Raw genomic sequence first — 17,598 nt, forward strand, 5'->3', positions numbered from 1 at the left:
CACGCACCGCGTCCGCCGTGGAGGACTTCTTCCTCACGCTGGTAGTGATTGCTGCTCTCCTCACTCGCGCAATAAAGAGAACCCCGTTAGAGCGAAATAACTTCACCAGCCACGAACTGATAACGGTATAATCTCCACTCTATAATAGACGCGAACAAATTTGCGACCGATGTCTTCGGACTGCGCGAGCTGAATGATAATAAAAGTTCAATTATCATGTTTGGTTGGAATATTTTTGGTTGAAATATGTGTAATATTTTTATGGGACCACTCTCCAATCCAAAGGAGGGAGGGGGGTGGAGTGTCTAACCACCATAGAAACATTTATTGCACCCTAGAACATCAATATGCCTAATTTAGTTTCATTTGCTTGATTAATTCTCGATTAATGCAGAAATTTATATTTAATTTGTATGGCAGCCCCCCTTAGAGAGGGGGGAGTGGTCTTAAACTATCACGAAAATCTTTCCAGGCCCCAAAAACTCCTATATACAAATTTTCATGCTGATCGGTTCAGTAGTTTCCAAGTCCATAAGAATCAGACAGACAGACAGAAATCCATTTTTATAATGGGTTGGGGAAAAAGAAATGTCGTATATTGTCAATATATGGCAACACTTAAACATATCTTGTGTTGTACTTATCGCATCGGGTCATACTATACGGCTATTTAAAGACGACAATCTGTGCTACAAGTGTTGTTTTGACAGTGTTGTGATTGTCCTTTTCAATCTCAAGATATTGCGCGTCAAAGATGGAGTCCACCAAGCAAGAAATTCGCCATATTTAACGTTTTTACTACCTGCGAGGTAAAACTGCAACGAAGGCGGCCGAAAAAATTCGTGTAATTTATGGACCCGATACTGTAACGATTCGCACAGTACACCTTTGATTTGATCAATTTCGTTCTGGTGTAGTGGCTGTCGAAGATACACCCCGTACTGGTAGGCCAATCGTCGTGGAAACCGATAATAATGAAGTTGCCTTCTACGGCGCATATTTGACTTAAATTGGATAATTTTAAGTATGTTAAATAAAGCGCCAAATTTCGATCAGAAATACGACATTTCTTTTTCCCCAACCCTATATATGTATTTTTTCAAGTCAAATTTATGCAAAAATACAACATTATTCAGAAAAAAATTCTTGCATAGGACCACCCAAATCGGTATTAAATAAACAGTAATCGGTATCGGTATAGATTAAAATAAAATCGTGGGTCATATGATGTAACTATTAACTATGAATAACGGATATCCAATATGTGGCCACGATTTTATTTTAGTCTCATCAATGCCCTTAGTGCACCCGTGGCCGAGTGGTTAGCGCCTCACATTATCTTGCCGGGTGTTCGGGTTCGATTCCCGTTCTGGCCGGGGGATTTTTCGTCAAAGAAATTACCTTCGACTTGCACTGTGGTCATGCGTATTCTAGGGCTTGCCCCTCGGAATACATACAAGGCGTGTTATTTGGCTTAAGAAATCTCAACTAAGTATTAATAAATGACGCTAGGTATTGAATACGTTGAGACGGCAAAAGTTCCACAGGGAACGTTAACGACGCTATTCAAGAAGAAGAAGATCAATGCCCTTAAGTAAATGATGGGGTGTGATAACTACTAACTGCTACATGCCTGATTATTTTTAAGGCTTTAGTACAATATCTGTATTATTGTTGGTTTTCCACTTCTTCAGTACAGCTGAAAACATCGCATGAAAATATGCGACAATATTGGGTTTCATCGTGAAGTGAACATGAGATGGATTAACTCTTTGTGGTCGTTTGTCTGCTCTCAGCCACCATACCTTTTTTACCGTTCTGGTCGTTTGTCTGCTCTCAGCCACCACAGAAAGAAACCATGCTAATCTTATATAATATTTTACTCAACCAAGTATCAGCTTATGCTTTTCCAAAACGAAGTTTGATGTCTAGTGTCCTGTTCACGAATCAATTCGGTGCTCCTATGAGTAATTGATAACGGTACTCAGTATCAAACAAAGTAGTCACCCACACAAGACAACGCACAGTGCGTTGAATGCATAGGATTGCGGGAAAACAATGTAACAGCAGAATTTAGTAATTGTAACACTTTGGTGTGATGGAAAAGATTGTTCAATAGTATCAGAACAACTGTTTGCTTAAATGTCTCATGTTATTTGAATAATTGCATAAGTGTTTCAAGAGACAAAATCTTTTTTTTATCTAAAGTGAAAAGTTTTGCTCATTTCGAATACGCTGAAAGCATTATTTGAGTATCTACTGGTTTGAATTATGTTGAAGTAGCTGTTTTTAAAGAGCAGAATAATTGTTTGCATAAGTGTCCTATGTCATCTGAATAATCTAATGTAAACAAAATCTTTGTTAAAAATGAAAAGTTCTGATATTTTCGGATACACATTCCTAGCATTAATTACACATTTATTGCATCAATGGCAAAAGTGTATCATATTCAAGGGGTAATAAAAATAAAAGTATGTGTTGATTATACTTCATATGATACTGTTGGAGTATATAGTTAAAAAAAATGAAAAAAAATATTTTTCATAATCTTGCATGTATCACTGCTTTTTCAAGGAAAAATAATTCCGACCAGTACGACACCCATGCCCAAATTTAATACGACCGCAAAGGGTTAATATTTGTACAACTCAGACGCTGTCCAAATGTAGATCGTTTGGACGCTGTCCTAACAGACTAACGTTGGTAAAGTTAGCTATGATTTTTCGCTCCATATTTTCAGTACCAAATGAGAGACGAAAAAGCTTTCTCGTTGAACTTCCGAGATAGAGATTTTCCACATCTCTTTCTCTCTGAAAAAGAATTTTCGGTGAAAAGGAAGAGACGAAAATATCAACAATACACGGTTCATCGAAAACTAGATTGATTGACTGAATATTTATCGTGCATCCGAGCGAAGATTTCGATCTCTGGTTTCATCACAATGAAACCGTTTAAATTAAGAAGTTTTTTTTTACCTTCTTTATTATTTTCTAGTTTTTTATTAATGTGGGACAACCCTACAGACATACAAACAGGTTAAGTTGAATGAAACCGTTTAAAAAAGTAATTGGATATTTTGTAACCGTGGCCATCTTGAATTTGAATTTTCCATAGATAGCTTTGATCTACTGGTCAATCCTGGTCAAATGGTCAAATGAAAGTGATACTCATATTGAGGGGGTTTTCAGAAAATATGTAATCCGCCATTTTGTAGTGGCGGCCATTTTGGTTTTGAATTTTCATGAACAACTGTATTCTGATAGTCAAGCCCTTTCATTTGATACCCATATTGATGGGGTTTTGGAAAAACCCATATTGATGTAGTTTTGAGAAAATATGTAAAAAAAATATTTTGTAGCGGCCGTCATCTTGCATTTTTAAGATCATGAAATACGCAGTTTTATAATGACTGCAGAGATGAAAGTGTGTTCCAAATTTCAGATCAGTCGGTCAACAGGAAGGGGCTCAAATTTCTATTAATGTGGTATAGCGTACAGACAAACATGTTACGAACATACAAACATGTTACAAGGCAAGCTAAATAAACCCGTTTGATAAAAAAGGGAACCAACTACTTTTTCGTCAAAGAAATTTCCTCCGACTTGCACTGTGATCACGCGTATTCTAGAGCTTGCCACTCAGAATGCGTTCAAGGCGTGTTATTTGGCATAGAAATCTCAACAAAGTACTGATAAAAATGACGCAAGTAATACTACGTTGAGACGGCGAAGTTCCTCTAGGAACGTTAGTGCCATTGAAGAAGAAGAAGAACTACTTGTTCTACAGATAAAGATCGCTAATTGAAAAAAAAACCAAGTTTAGGCTCTATCTGAACGCATTCATTCCATGAAATGTTGATAGATAGTCCATTTCTAAAACTAAACCTCTGCCGATCAGGAATTAAATACATTGACAAATACAAATAAATAATGATATAATTTTCGTGATAATTGTAGAATGTTCTTCTTTGAAAGAATCGATCTTAAAAGAGAATAGCAAAATTCCAATAAAAGCCTGAACGATTATTGAAATAACACAATCCCCGATCCTGCGAGTAAATAATTACACAAATTTGTTTCCGGCCGGAGAACTGATTTCATTATTTCCCTTACGTTATAAAAATCTCCCGCTCCGTACCAACATATTTGTTTATCTCTAGAATTCATTACTCTCGTCGCTTGTCCCACAACCGGAACACCCCACTGAAACACTCTGGTCAGCTCGCAAAACCGAGCACCGGTCTTTCTTTTTTTATAGCCGCCAACCCAAGTGATTACGTTCAGTCGTTCTGCTTTTTACCGCCGCTGAATTCAATCTATGAAACTAAGAGTGCTACTACACACATACACGCAATGTTTTTTTGGGGGCGGGGGTGGGCGTTAAAACAGCGCGATCCTGCCGAATGGTACCTCGATGGGGAAAAAACGGCGAATTGGTTGCGCGGGTGAGAACAAGCAAGAAACGACTCTCACTCGGTGGGGCATTTCGCTGGTGGTCCGGATCCAACAAAAAAACCGCTACATGCAGTTGGCACCCAAGGTGGGGAAGGATGATTGAAAACTATCGTTGCGGAAACGCGAACTAAACCAGAAAAAACCAGCGAACACTCATGCATGAGATAATGTGCACAGAACGGAATAAATTCATATTATTCAGGAATGGAATGGAGCCTCTAGTACTGATGGTGAGGCTGAGCTTCGCTTCCATTTATTGAATGGGTCGCCCGCCATTCAGATCAGATTTATGCTCTGTTTCTCGAATCTATCTAACTTTGTTTGGACGTAGTTATACCGAGTGTTGGCTTTCGAACTTGTTCATGGTTATTTGGAAGCTTTACCACATGCAAATTTCGATCTTGCAGACTGACAGGCTTCAGTAACTATTTCAGTTACGAACTGAAATTGATGATAAGTTACTACACCTGTTCGCGCGCAACCGTTCTGAAATTTTCGGATACTCTACAGACAAAATAGATATTTAAATTCAAACACAGAACTTAACGCGAACACATATAAGGTAAATGATATTGGTTTGTCCAGTTGAAAATATGATCAATATGTCCACTTTTTGAATGCTCTAATCCAGCACACCTTTGTCAAATAAGGTATTCGAATGTTTCAAAACATATGAATAAAATTGTCTTTTTCATGATTTACAGTAGTTTTATAGTAATTTTTTACGATATCACATGTTTTAAAGGATTATAAAATCCACCTTCTATTGGTGTCAATGCGCCCCTCATTCGAGCTTTAAAACATTTAATCGTTCACCAGATGAGTATTTGGCACGTATTCAGACCTTTTCTGGATTATAACACTCACAAATATTGTAAACATCATGCTTGCACACCATTTGTATCAGATTTACATAGCTAAACCATTAAATTAACGCATCTTGATGAAATCAATTCTGATCATGAGTTGTCCAATTCACATAAAAAAATTACCGAATGAAATTCTTTTCAAATGAAGCGAATAAGAATTATTGGACGATGAAAAAAAAACGAATCGTTGATTTGGTGAGTTTATTCCAGCAGAATGTAGACAATTACAAAATCCTAAATATAATGAGAAGCATTATTTCACGAGCATCTAACATAAATTTATCTTACTTTTGCTGATTCGTTACCGCTTTGAATGAATATATTTGAGCAATCTAGCGTAGTCTTGTTGCCTTTCAAATCTCGCGGGAGATTATGATATTTTCCTGGTCTTCAACTGTAGGTTATTTAGGCATGTTTATGAAATGTTATTCGACTAGAAATTTTTAAATTTAGAACTCATCAAATGGCAATTACCTGATAATTATTGACTCGAGGGTATATAATAAGGTAAGTTTTAGGAATTTGCCATTAAGTTATGCGGTAGAAAGGGAAATAGTTTCACAATCTATATAATTCTTTTGCAACCACTTTATCGGTTCACCCTTCTTCTCATTTTTTGACGTTTGTAAAATCATCACCATCTCAAGATTCTCTCACAGGTGTGCTCGTTGGGATGCATAGACTTTAGCAACAGTGGGGACCTTGGGGCCCGGCGGGTCACTGGACATGGCGGGAACAACAAGAATCAAACTTCGGACTCTATAACCGTTGATGGCTGGTTAAATTGTAATAGAACTCCAACCAATTGTTTTTCCTTTATTGGCTTGAAATAATTTTCAACAACCTCTTTTATGATATTTTCTATTTTTCCCAAAATGCTTGTCGTTTATTTCTTCATGGTTTAAAATATCGTAAGGCTTATACTGTTTCAAGGAGACGGCGCCAGTGGTTGTATGGTTAGCGTAACAGCCTCACAATCCGATCGGCCTGGGTTCAATCCCAGCTGGCGTCGTTGGGATTTTCTGAGGCGAAAAATCTTTGGTTACGTCTTCCTTCGGAGCGGAAGTAAAAGAAGTTGGCCCGGCTCATGAGTTGTTGAGTCTGATAGGTAGGAACAGGTGGAGTCGCCTCCCTGATGTCGGTGATTGGCACTAAAAGTGGCGGAAATAGGCCGACGAAAAATAAGCGAAGATAAAAAAAAATAAAAATACTGTTTCAAGGATAATTATCTAGCATTTAAATCAATCAATATTGGTTACAGACTTAAAAATTCATGGTGAGACAGTTATGCCTAGAACATCAACATGAGACGATTGAACTTTATGTTGTTTTTTAAAATACTGGTAACAAACAATAAGTTTTTTTTGTGTTTTTCCGAAAGATTATGCAACACCGTTTTATTAAGAAGTGGGTGATCTGTAATACTTTGCAGAATATAAATCTCATTGCTTTTAGACATTCACTAACAAGGTGTACCCGTGTTCTGTTAAACTTTTTTTCATTTGTTTGAGAATTAGTTCGTTCTTCCAAACCAGAGATGAATACATTAGCCCTGCTAAAAGCGTGACATAAATTTCTTGTACTCGAACTGATTTATTTGATATGGATCTACGGAAAATATATGGTGGGACAGTTATGATGTTGATATTCTACAATTGAACTTGACGTTGTTTTTTTAAAAACTGGGAACAAACTATAACTTTTCTTGTGTTATTCCGGAAGACTAGGCATAAAAACAAAAATTGAAAATTGTCGAAAAGTAACATGGGACAACTATGTGTAGAACGGCAGATATGTGTTTGCAATGTGTTGAACCTTCGTCAAATGGCTCTTTCACTTAACGACGAATCGTAAGTTCGTCTTAATGTTTTTTGTATTTTGAAATTTAAGAAAAACGTAATACCCAGTATTACTTTATTGTTTTAAAAATATGTTCGTACGTTTTGTATGCCAGTATTTATAGAATTTTTAGAGCATTGCGAAGGACAAAAAAACTGTTTTTCGAGTTTTCAATTAAAAAAAATCTAATAATCTAGAAGAAATGAACACATTTTAAAAAATACACAAACGAAACGATTTACATAACGATGTAAGTAGAACTGGATCTCAGAACAAAAAAAAAACTCATAATAACAAAAAATATTAACTTTGTCCCGCGCGGAACATACATAAACATACAAACACATTAAAATTGGAGCAGAACCGAAAAATCAAAATGTTAAATATTTGGTTTTCATTTTCAATTTCCAAACCCGATTAGATGGAATTTTTTAGAAAGATGAAATTTTAGTAATGTTTCATATTGTATCTGAAGGCTATTAAGAACGGCGTGAAAAAACGAAAAAAAAAACATTACACGAGAAATTAACCAGAAATTTGCTGAAATTTTATGCAACACGGTCGTTGCTGTCTATAAATCGCATCGATGAAGACGAGAAACTTGTCTGACGAAGTAATTGAACTAGACTTTCGAAGTTATCAATCAACATTGGCCTCACTTTATCGATACAAATAAAAAATCTGGCCGATTCCTGCTAATATTTAGAAACTAAATGCATGAGCATTGTATCCAGTGTTGTTACATATTCGTAAATACTGGAAGCGGTGAAAATCTTTTTCATCTGTACTTTTTCATTCAAAAATCGAAGAAAAATCCCATGGAAAATATATTACATAAAATTGATTACTATTTTTTATGATACTCATACATTCTCTTGCCAAACTTAGACGGCATAAAACAACCGTCAATACGAAAACACTGGAAGCGAACAACTTCAGTAATGCGTCAAACCTCTGTCCGTGCCCTCAGGCACAGGCCCTTCTACTTTTCCTTAGTCCTCTAGGCCCAAATCGACAGCTGATGGCATGGTTACTATATTTTTTCCGAATTTCTCCCACGATTCAACAAACCAAATCTATTTTGGCTACTGGTTTAATGCTTCATCGAGATATCACAGTGTGATTTCACAATTCATGAAGTCTTAAGCTAGGATACGTTTAGTAAGTGGGACAAGTGCATTCAAAAGCTCGATGATAAGGCATCGATTTTTTGAAATCGTTGCATTCTCGAAATGCTTACAAGAAACATTCCTTCGTACCTGCTTCAAAATCTACAGTTTTTACCGAGAATTGTTCACCTTCCTATGGTTCCGATCATTTTTGAGCCTAGAAAAAAAGGTAACAAAGCAAACATTGCAATATGACTGACGATGGTCTTATAGTACGAGCCATAGGAAGGTGAACCATTCTTGGAAAAAACTGTAGATTCTGCAGCCCGTAAATTATGAAACAAACGTTCCTGAATCATTGTGAATCACTCTTGTAACCTCTTGTCGAAATTCAATAATTTAAAGAAATTCGAACGTTAGTTAGAAGGCATCTCGATATCACGATACACTTATCCTCCTATTTACACGGTACTTGTTTTACACGTTTTCGCTTTTACACGGTTTTTAAATTAACAAATTTTGAAAAACTTATAAAAATGTATAAACAGCTGAATATTCGCATATACACCTTTCATTGCAAACATTGTGGCTCCCATTCATTTGGCATCACTGATGGCGATAACGAGAGACTTCCCGTATTGTTGTGTTTACATTTACGGATTTCAAAGTAGTGCATGTGGAAGCAAACGAAAAACAGTTCATATTTTTGACTACGAGTGCGAATGTTTTGTATTAGAACTGGTAAGTTATCAATTTGATAGCTTTTTTATATAAAGGTAATTTGTATCACTTTTTCAAGCTTTATAATTCCAAAAACATCGACAAAAATAGAAAAGAAAAGGAAAGTAATACCTTTGGAAACAAAAATAAAAATATTGGATCGTTTACGTGATAGAGAAAGAGTAACGGATGTTGCTAAACAATTTTCCATGAATGAAGCCACAGTAAAGACAATACGAAAAAATGGAGATTCCATTAGGAACAGTGTAGCAGCTGGAATTTGCAGCAGTATGAGAGAGATGTCACACTGGAAAATATGGAAAAAGCACTAGTGATTTGGAACGAAGACCAAAGCCAAAAGAAGATCCCGGTTGATACATATGCTATTACAAATAAGGCTTTAAGGATTTATGGAACGCTTCAAAATCAGTCCTCGTCGACTATTTCTGATGGAAAGAAGGTATCGTTTTCCGCAAGCCATAGGTGGTTTGAAAGATTTAAAATGAGACATTCTCTACATAACATAAAAATGAAAGGCGAAAGCGCATCTGCTGATTCAGACGCAGCACGACATTATCCCACACAATTCGCTAAACTAATTGCCACTGACTCTTACACTTCTGATTAGGTCTTTGATGCTGATGAGTCCGGGTTGTTCTGGAAAAAAATGCCTGAAAGAACATATTTAGCCAAAGCTCACAAATCAGTCAGTAGACATAAAGTAGAAAAAAGTCGTATAACAATTCTTTTCTGTTGCAATGCTTCAGGCGACTATATGATGAAGCCATTGGTTATAAACAAATCTAAAAATCCGCGTTCATTCAAAGGAGTAGATATAAAAAATCTTCCTGTTTATTGGATGACTAATAAGAAAGCATGGGTCACAGCCGTGGCCTTCAAGGAATGGTTTCATAATTTTTTTGTCCCAGATATCAAGAGATATTTAAGTAGAAAAGGGCTGCACTTCTATTGATTGATAATGCACCTGGTCATCCTCCAGATTTACAACACGAAAATGTGTAAGTAGTTTTTTTTACCAAAAAATACAACTTCCTTATTACAGCCCTTAGACCAATGGATAATTTCGACATTTAAAGCACTTTACCAATTCGTGGACTTTCAGCAATTCTGAATAATTTCCTGTACAATTTACTGTCAGAAAAGCACATGAATTTCTCTCATGGTAACTCAGAATCTTCTCGTTACAGTTTTATGGGCCTACCGCAAGGCTCCTGTCTAAGCCCTCTCTTGTACAGTTTTTACGTCAATGATATGGATGATTGTCTAACTAGAGACTGCATGCAGACGATGGAGTTATTTCCATCACGGGTACTAATCCCGTTGCTCTGCAAAAGTCGTTGCAAGATATCCTGAACAATCGGTTCACGTGGGCCCTCAAGCTGGGTATCGAATTCTCTACGGAGAAAACTGAAATGGCCGTTTTTTCTAGGAAGCACGAACCCGCCCAATTCCAGCTTCACCTATCCGGCAAAACGATCCAACACTCTATGTTTTTCAAATACCTGGGTGTATATTTTGATTCTAAATGTAAGGTAAATGATTTTGATTTGTCCAGTCGAAAATATGATCATGGTTTGCCCACTTTTTTGAATGCTCTAATTCAGCGCTCCTGTGTCAAATAAGGCCTTCGAATGTTTCGAAACATATAAAGGAAATTGCCTTTTACATGATTTATAGTAGTTTGATAGTATATTTTTACGAAATCACATGTTTTAAAGGATTATAAAATACACCTTCTATTTGTGTCAATGCGCCCCTCATTCGAGCTAACTTTCAATCGATCACCAGATGATTATTTGGCACGTATTCAGACCTTTCCTGGATTACAACACTTATAAATACTGTGAACATCATGCTTGCTCACCATTTGTATCGGATTTACATAGCTAAACCATTAAATTACCGCATTTTGATGAACTTAATTCTGATCATGAGTTGTCCAATTCAATAATGTTGTTTTGTCCACATGATTTCTATGGCAACCGCTTGGCGCGCTGCAGTTTTGTTTTTGTGTCCTTCTCGGATAGCAGAAATAAAGTTTCTCTGTGTTGAGTGTGTTGAGGTGAACACTTCTAAAATGCCCAAGAAAAGGCAATATTCTGAAGAAAGCCTAAATTATGAATGAATCAATATGATGAGAGTAAACTCAAGGAATGATAAATGCAACATCTACTTGTTAATTCGAATGTTTTCATTCAGAAATGGTGATTTCTAAAACCGGACAAACCATGATCATTTTTTTGAGCAAACCATGATCAGAGGTAGTCAAACCATGATCATAATTCTTCTTTAAGGAAAATCGTTAAAAACATAAAAATTTTGATAATTTCAACACCTTATGGTAGTATTAGCAACTAGAGACTTGGGGCTTTTGCAACAAACCCAAACTCGTATCGATTATGTGTGATTTTAATGAAGAAAAATCGATTTGCATTTACTAGTTGCGTAAAAACACCCCAAATTGAACAAGTCAAGATCATTTACCCTACCTGGGGGAGACACATTGCGTATTTGAAACAGAAATGCCAGCAAAGAATCAATTTTCTCCAAACAATTACCGGAACATGGTGGGGTGCCCATCCAGGAGACCTCATTCAGTTGTATTAAACAACGATATTATCAGTGTTAGAATATGGCAGTTTTTGCTTCCGATCAGCTGCCAGGATTCATATTCTCAAGCTGGAGAGAATACAATATCGTTGCTTGCGTAAAGCCATGGGGTGTTTGCATTCGACACATACGATGAGTCTCGAAGTTTTGGCAGGAGTACCCCCGCTTACTCTTCGGTTCACAGAATTATCCTACAGATTTCTCATCCGTTGCAAGATCATGAATCCATTGGTGATTGATAACTTCGAAGATCTACTCCAACTGACTCCTAAGTCAAGTTTTATGTCTTTATACCATGAGTACCTTACCCACGACGTGCACCCTTCACCAGGCATCTCCAACCAAGTTTGCTTCCCATACTTTTGCAATTCCTCTGTCATTTTTGATCTGTCCATGCGACAAAAAATCCATGGAATCCCAGATCATCTTCAATCCAATGCTATTCCGTCGATATTTTCGGAAAAATATGGGAAAGTTAGATCTGATAAAATGTTCTTTACTGACAGTTCATTCATAAACGGGTCCATTGGCTTCGGCATCTTCAATGAAAATTCCAGTGCCTCTTTCAAACTCAAAGATCCTTGTTCCGTGTATGTCGCAGAAATGGATGCAATATACTATGCTCTAGGGATCATTGAAACACTCCCCATTGACCATTATTTTATTTTTTCAGGCAGTCTCAGCTCAATAGAGGCAATCCGCTCAATGAAAGTGGATAAACGCTCATCTTATTTCCTAACAAGAATAAGACATCTATTGAGTGTTTTGGTCGAAAAATTATTCAAGATTACCTTAGCATGGGTTCCCTCTCATTGTTCGATTCCGGGGAATGAGAAAGTGAACTCGCTAGCTAAGGTGGGCGCTTCAGAAGGCACACTTTTTGAAAGGCAAATTGCCTATAATTATTTTTTTCAGATTCCTCGTCAGCACACACTCGTTAATTGGCAGACACGATTATCCCATAAAGGTTTCGACGAGTGCATGGTTCAAGGGGTTGAATGTAGGTCGTGATTTCATTCGCGTGATATCTCGGCTTATGTCCAATCACTACAATCTAAACGCGCATCTCTATCGCATTGGGCTCGCAGCAAACAATCTTTGTGATTGTGGCGATGGCTATCACGACATCGAGCATAACGGGTGTTAAATAAAAAATGAGAACTTTTTCAATCACATATAAAAAAATGTTTTTTTTTCATCGATTTCAGTATTTTTTTTAATAACATAATGTATTTTCTTCAAAAAAATGTCAGTGAAAGTTTGAGTAAGGGCCGTGGTCTGCTGTTCGACGCAACTTTGTCGCGATGCTCTCACAAGAACGTTGTACGGCACTTACGTCCGTTTTCTGGATACAATTCCGGATTCTTGTAGTCAGTTGCTTCGTGTCCTTGGCCCTCCAATTGTTTTTATACACTAGGGCACTGAGTGAGCCAAAGAAATTTCATATTGGGCGGCACTGGTGCAAGTTTGTTGGGTTACGATCTTTCGGCACGAACGGTATCTTTTTTTCCTCAAGATACGCCAGCGTCTTCTTGGCGTAATGGGAAGACGCCTCGTCCGGCCAGAAGACGTACTTCCCATCCGCGTGATGCTCGTTCAGGAACGGCAGCAGGATTTTATCGAGGCACTCTTCTCGATAGATTTGTTGGTTGACTGCCAGACCGCTCGGCTTAAGCCAAGGCTTTGAAATGCTCCGGTCGGAAATGGCGATGTACAACATAACCTTTTTTTCAAACTTGTGCTTGAACTTGTATTTCACTTCAGGCGGTGTGGGTCGCTGGAGTAGTAATTATCATTTCCTGGAATATGCGTTTTGGACAGCGGAAAATAGCTTTCGTCGTCCAGAACGAAAGAAGTCCCGCGGTATTTTTTGGTCATCCACCGACACTGTGATTGAACCGTCTCAATCTGCTCCTTCGTGTACTCCGGCGACCTCGTCTTCTTCCTGCAGACGATTCCTTCCATCTTGAGGGTCCGATGGATCAATACGTGAAAGCAGCCATATTTCCGACAACACCAAACACGCCTACTGTTTCTAGGGTGCCCAAAGAGCAATTTTCTTGGAGAAAGAAAAGTTTACGCTCTTTATTTGAGTTACTGAAGGTATTGAAAAAATTCTCATTTTTTATTTAACACCCGTTATTGTCTGGTCGTGTATCCGGTTCCATGCTGCTCGCTCTCAGTTCTCTAGAGCACTGAGATCACAAGGCAGACAATCGGATTTTCCGGTCCGGGATATCGTAGGTAGCCGTGATCCTAATCTTCTGCTTCATTTATACCTGTTCCTCAGAATCGCCGATGTCAACGTTTAATGATGTTTCCTTCGTTGTGTCCCTGTTTCATATCCCTCCTATCCGATCTATAAACTTTTACTTAGTCGCGGCAATACATACACACACTTTTTACAGATGCACGAGCCGACGGTTGTGCAGTCCACTGATGATGCAACAAGAGCCAAAGGTTGTACCGCTCATGACAACTATAGGATTCTATAGGAGGAGAAGGTTTTGAAGATTTTGCTCAAGCAGATATTGAGGAAATATTGGCAGATGACGAACTAAATGAAGAGGATTTAGTTAACATGATTCATGAAGACGACAAACCAGATGAAGATAATAATTCTGATGAAGATCAATCTGAACCAGTTACGCTCACAGCAAAATCCATCAGTGTGGGACTTGATTTGGGAAGAAATTTGGGAAATCATTTTCTACAATGCGACACGAATGTTGAACGAGCTCTTCATTTCCAGAAAGATATTAACAGATGTTTAAGTCAATACGAAGAGGTCTATAAAGGTTTGGCGAAAAAACCTACGCAACTATTAATTACAGATGTTAATACAAAATCCCCTCAATATATGCTCTTCCCGAATTCGTCGACCGTTGAAGCAGAATCGGATCAGGAATGCTCTTGTGATGAAAGTGACATCATCACAAGAGCATTCCTGATCCGATCAATCAGAAACAAAAGACTAGTAGTTCCTGAAAGAGATGACAGCGAATAAACTTATTACATATTTGATTTCTTGAATAATATATTTAATAGGTAGATTTTTAAGATGTTTTACTTTTGTTTCACTTAAATAAATAACTAAAATAAATACATATGGGGAGTTTATTTCGTTTTACACGGTTTTACATAGAAAAATCGGGGATTATATTTTACACGGTTTTGTCGGGAACCTATCTTTAGTGTAAATCGAGGGATAGGTGTACTGCCTTTCGGCATTTAAAGTAATTCTGTAATCACATTACACCCATTGGAGAATTGAAGAATGGCAGCTTACAGCTATTGAAGCAACCTTTCTTATGTTCGACAAAAACGGATTAAGCAATATCCTGTGTGGCTCACATGAAACTACATATATCTACAAACACCACCAGTATATCGCTCATGGAAAGTAAATCTACCAACCTTCGCGTGACACACACCACATAGCCGCCAGCTGTCAATAGAGCAACAGCACAAAAACCGGAGCTGCGAATTCATTGTGAAAGTGCCACGCGACCAGAGAGTTTGGTAGACAGGGAAGAAACTGAGCTGGCACACCTTCGGCAACACTTAGGAGCCCGATCCTAGCACACCCTCCACAAAAGCCCAATTTTTGTGAGTACAAACAGTAGACAATGGGGCGCAAATTACCGTTCTCCTTCCCCAAGCGCCTGACTAATGGTTCGGGACTTTTGTATCACTAAACTGTATCGTGAATCGAAAATCAGCTTAAGGTGGAATTTGTCGTAATTTTCTACTGAAAGCTTCTTCCGCCGTGAAACAGTCTAACCGACAGGTCGCGCCCTGCGGCTCCACGGCTCCTCTGTTGTTCACACATCTCTCATAACATCCGTAATGGCAAAGTGGATTAGACTGAACATCATTTGCACTCACTCTCATTCGGTACAGTGGCCACTTCAGCTACTTTTCCGCTACACTGTGCGATAACTAGCCCAGCAGGAGCAATTGTGGAACGCTGTGTGGGACGAATTTAAACTCTCCCCTTACTAGATCGGTCCCATGGTTGGGTACACGCTTTTAAACTAGGTCAGCAACCAAACATCATCACCGTCATCTGCTCCGTCATCGTTGTAATCGTCGTCATCTGGCACGGGAGCTGTGCAGGTTGGTTTCGAAATGGACCCCGCAATGGAAAGTGGGTAGGCTGCCGGTGCCGGAACCACACTCGGATGGGTTCCACGACGTATAAACGATTCACTCCCGCGGGACAGCGGGCGATGTTTCATTAAATTTTATGAAAAATTCCACTGCTGCGCGTGGGTTCGGGAATGTTCATTTCGTTTCACTATTGCTACTGCTGCTTCCAGCGTTGCAGCCGCAGATGCTACTGTCGATGTACGGAAGAATGCTCTATTGAAATACCGGGAACGAGCACAGTGATAAAAATCATTTCTACATTGATCTGAATCCTTGAAGTTTCATCATTATTTTTAGGTTGTGAAGCTGAAACAATATCTGTTCCATGTTCATTTAGTACCAAATGCGTGTCAGTTAGGGCTTATTATCCCTCCAGCCGGCCGTTGGCACCAATTGAGAGAACATCATTCTGAACTCAAAATTCAAAATTAATATATTTGATGATAAAGGAGAACCAAGGGATGATCATGCCTTTTATGTGGAGATGATCTGGCGTAGTGGTAACATCCACACCTTTCACGCTGAAGGTCACGAGTTCAATTCTCATTCCCGACATTCTTCCAAAAATGGAAGTAAAAGTGTCGATAGTACTAGCAAATTAGCCGAAAAAAAGTTCGATAGAAAGAGAGAACATACATATTGAGCAGTATCTTTCGCTCAAGGACAGTATGTGATGGTCATCAAAAATGTCGACCGTTTACAACCAGGGCCCGAAATCTTCGAAGATGAAGTGAACTCTTGAGATAACTTGTAACAAAAATCAATGATTTATCATTAGTAGCAGGGGAAAACATTATTAGTAGCGTGTGAAGACATCATCTAGAAGGGGGTGGAATATTGTTGACTTGCTCCTTGTTGAATCCCATGATTTTGGCTAGGCTGCTAGAAACCTCCACTAAGGTTTCGGGAAGACACACGATGCATCCTCATGAAGCGAGATGTCCAATCTCTTTCTGCCAGCTATGTAACCTGTTTGGATCCGTGCTGGATTTATTTATTTTTTTTTTGCAAAAACAATCACCAGGCACCATCATGAATCGCTTTGCCCAATGCACAATGATGCATTTAAGTGGAAATTAGCATTTAGAGCTCGACAGTTATTCTCTAGACAAAACTATCTTAAAAAAAGTTGTTACATATGACAGAGCGCTCATTTTTATATTATCAAAAATAGGGTGACCAACATTTTCGATGAAATCAAAAACATAACTTTCTTATCTTTATAGATAGAGGTAAACATAGTTCGACAATGTTGTAGTCCCAGTCATTTGAGACATCTTTGTAGAACAAAGTATTTTTTTCTTTCTCTTGAAATTACCACGTTAGGGTCACCATAAAAAAAACTGGTTTTTTGCTCTAACTTTTATATTTTAAATTCTACATGCGAACTGTCTTCGAAAGACTCTCAGAGCATACTAATACAAACATTCTGCGATGCAGAACTTGTCAATATCTCAAATTCACTCAAAATTATTGATATTTCTTCCCAAAAAATACGCCCTCTTCAATTGTTTGTCATTCTTTCTGGGGCAAACATAAACAAAGTTTATTAACGGCATTTGAAAGCGCATATTTCACATTACATGATGTGTGATTTTCACAACTATGTTATTTTTCGTGTTTGAGTAAATTAAAATTGGGATCATGAGTTTTTGAATAAAAAAATGGGTGGGTTATATCTATTACATAACCGCAAGGTTGACGTGGGACTTCCTTAGCTTAGCAATCATTTGTTTGGATTGGTTTAATTTTTGATTGAATGAAACAATTTCTGAATTCAATTGACGTCAATATATTTTTTTTGTGAGTAAAAAGATTGTATAA

At 37.9% G+C, this 17,598-nt stretch overlaps 1 protein-coding gene across 4 annotated transcripts in view; it reads right to left on the reverse strand.

Annotated features, from left to right (window-relative positions):
* LOC129764343 (muscarinic acetylcholine receptor DM1) overlaps positions 1-17,598 on the reverse strand; it is a 278,814-nt gene that overhangs the window by 95,143 nt on the left and 166,073 nt on the right. The window contains exon 1 of one of the 4 annotated variants that reach the window (XM_055763323.1): positions 5,798-5,935. The exons of the other annotated variants lie outside the window; for them this stretch is intronic. The gene's annotated coding sequence lies outside the window, so the exon portion shown is untranslated. Of the gene's footprint in view, positions 1-5,797; positions 5,936-17,598 lie in introns of those variants that run through there. 4 annotated transcript variants of the gene reach the window in all.

Source organism: Toxorhynchites rutilus, chromosome 2, assembly GCF_029784135.1.
Source record: "Toxorhynchites rutilus septentrionalis strain SRP chromosome 2, ASM2978413v1, whole genome shotgun sequence".
In the NCBI taxonomy this organism is placed as follows: Eukaryota; Metazoa; Arthropoda; class Insecta; order Diptera; family Culicidae; genus Toxorhynchites; species Toxorhynchites rutilus.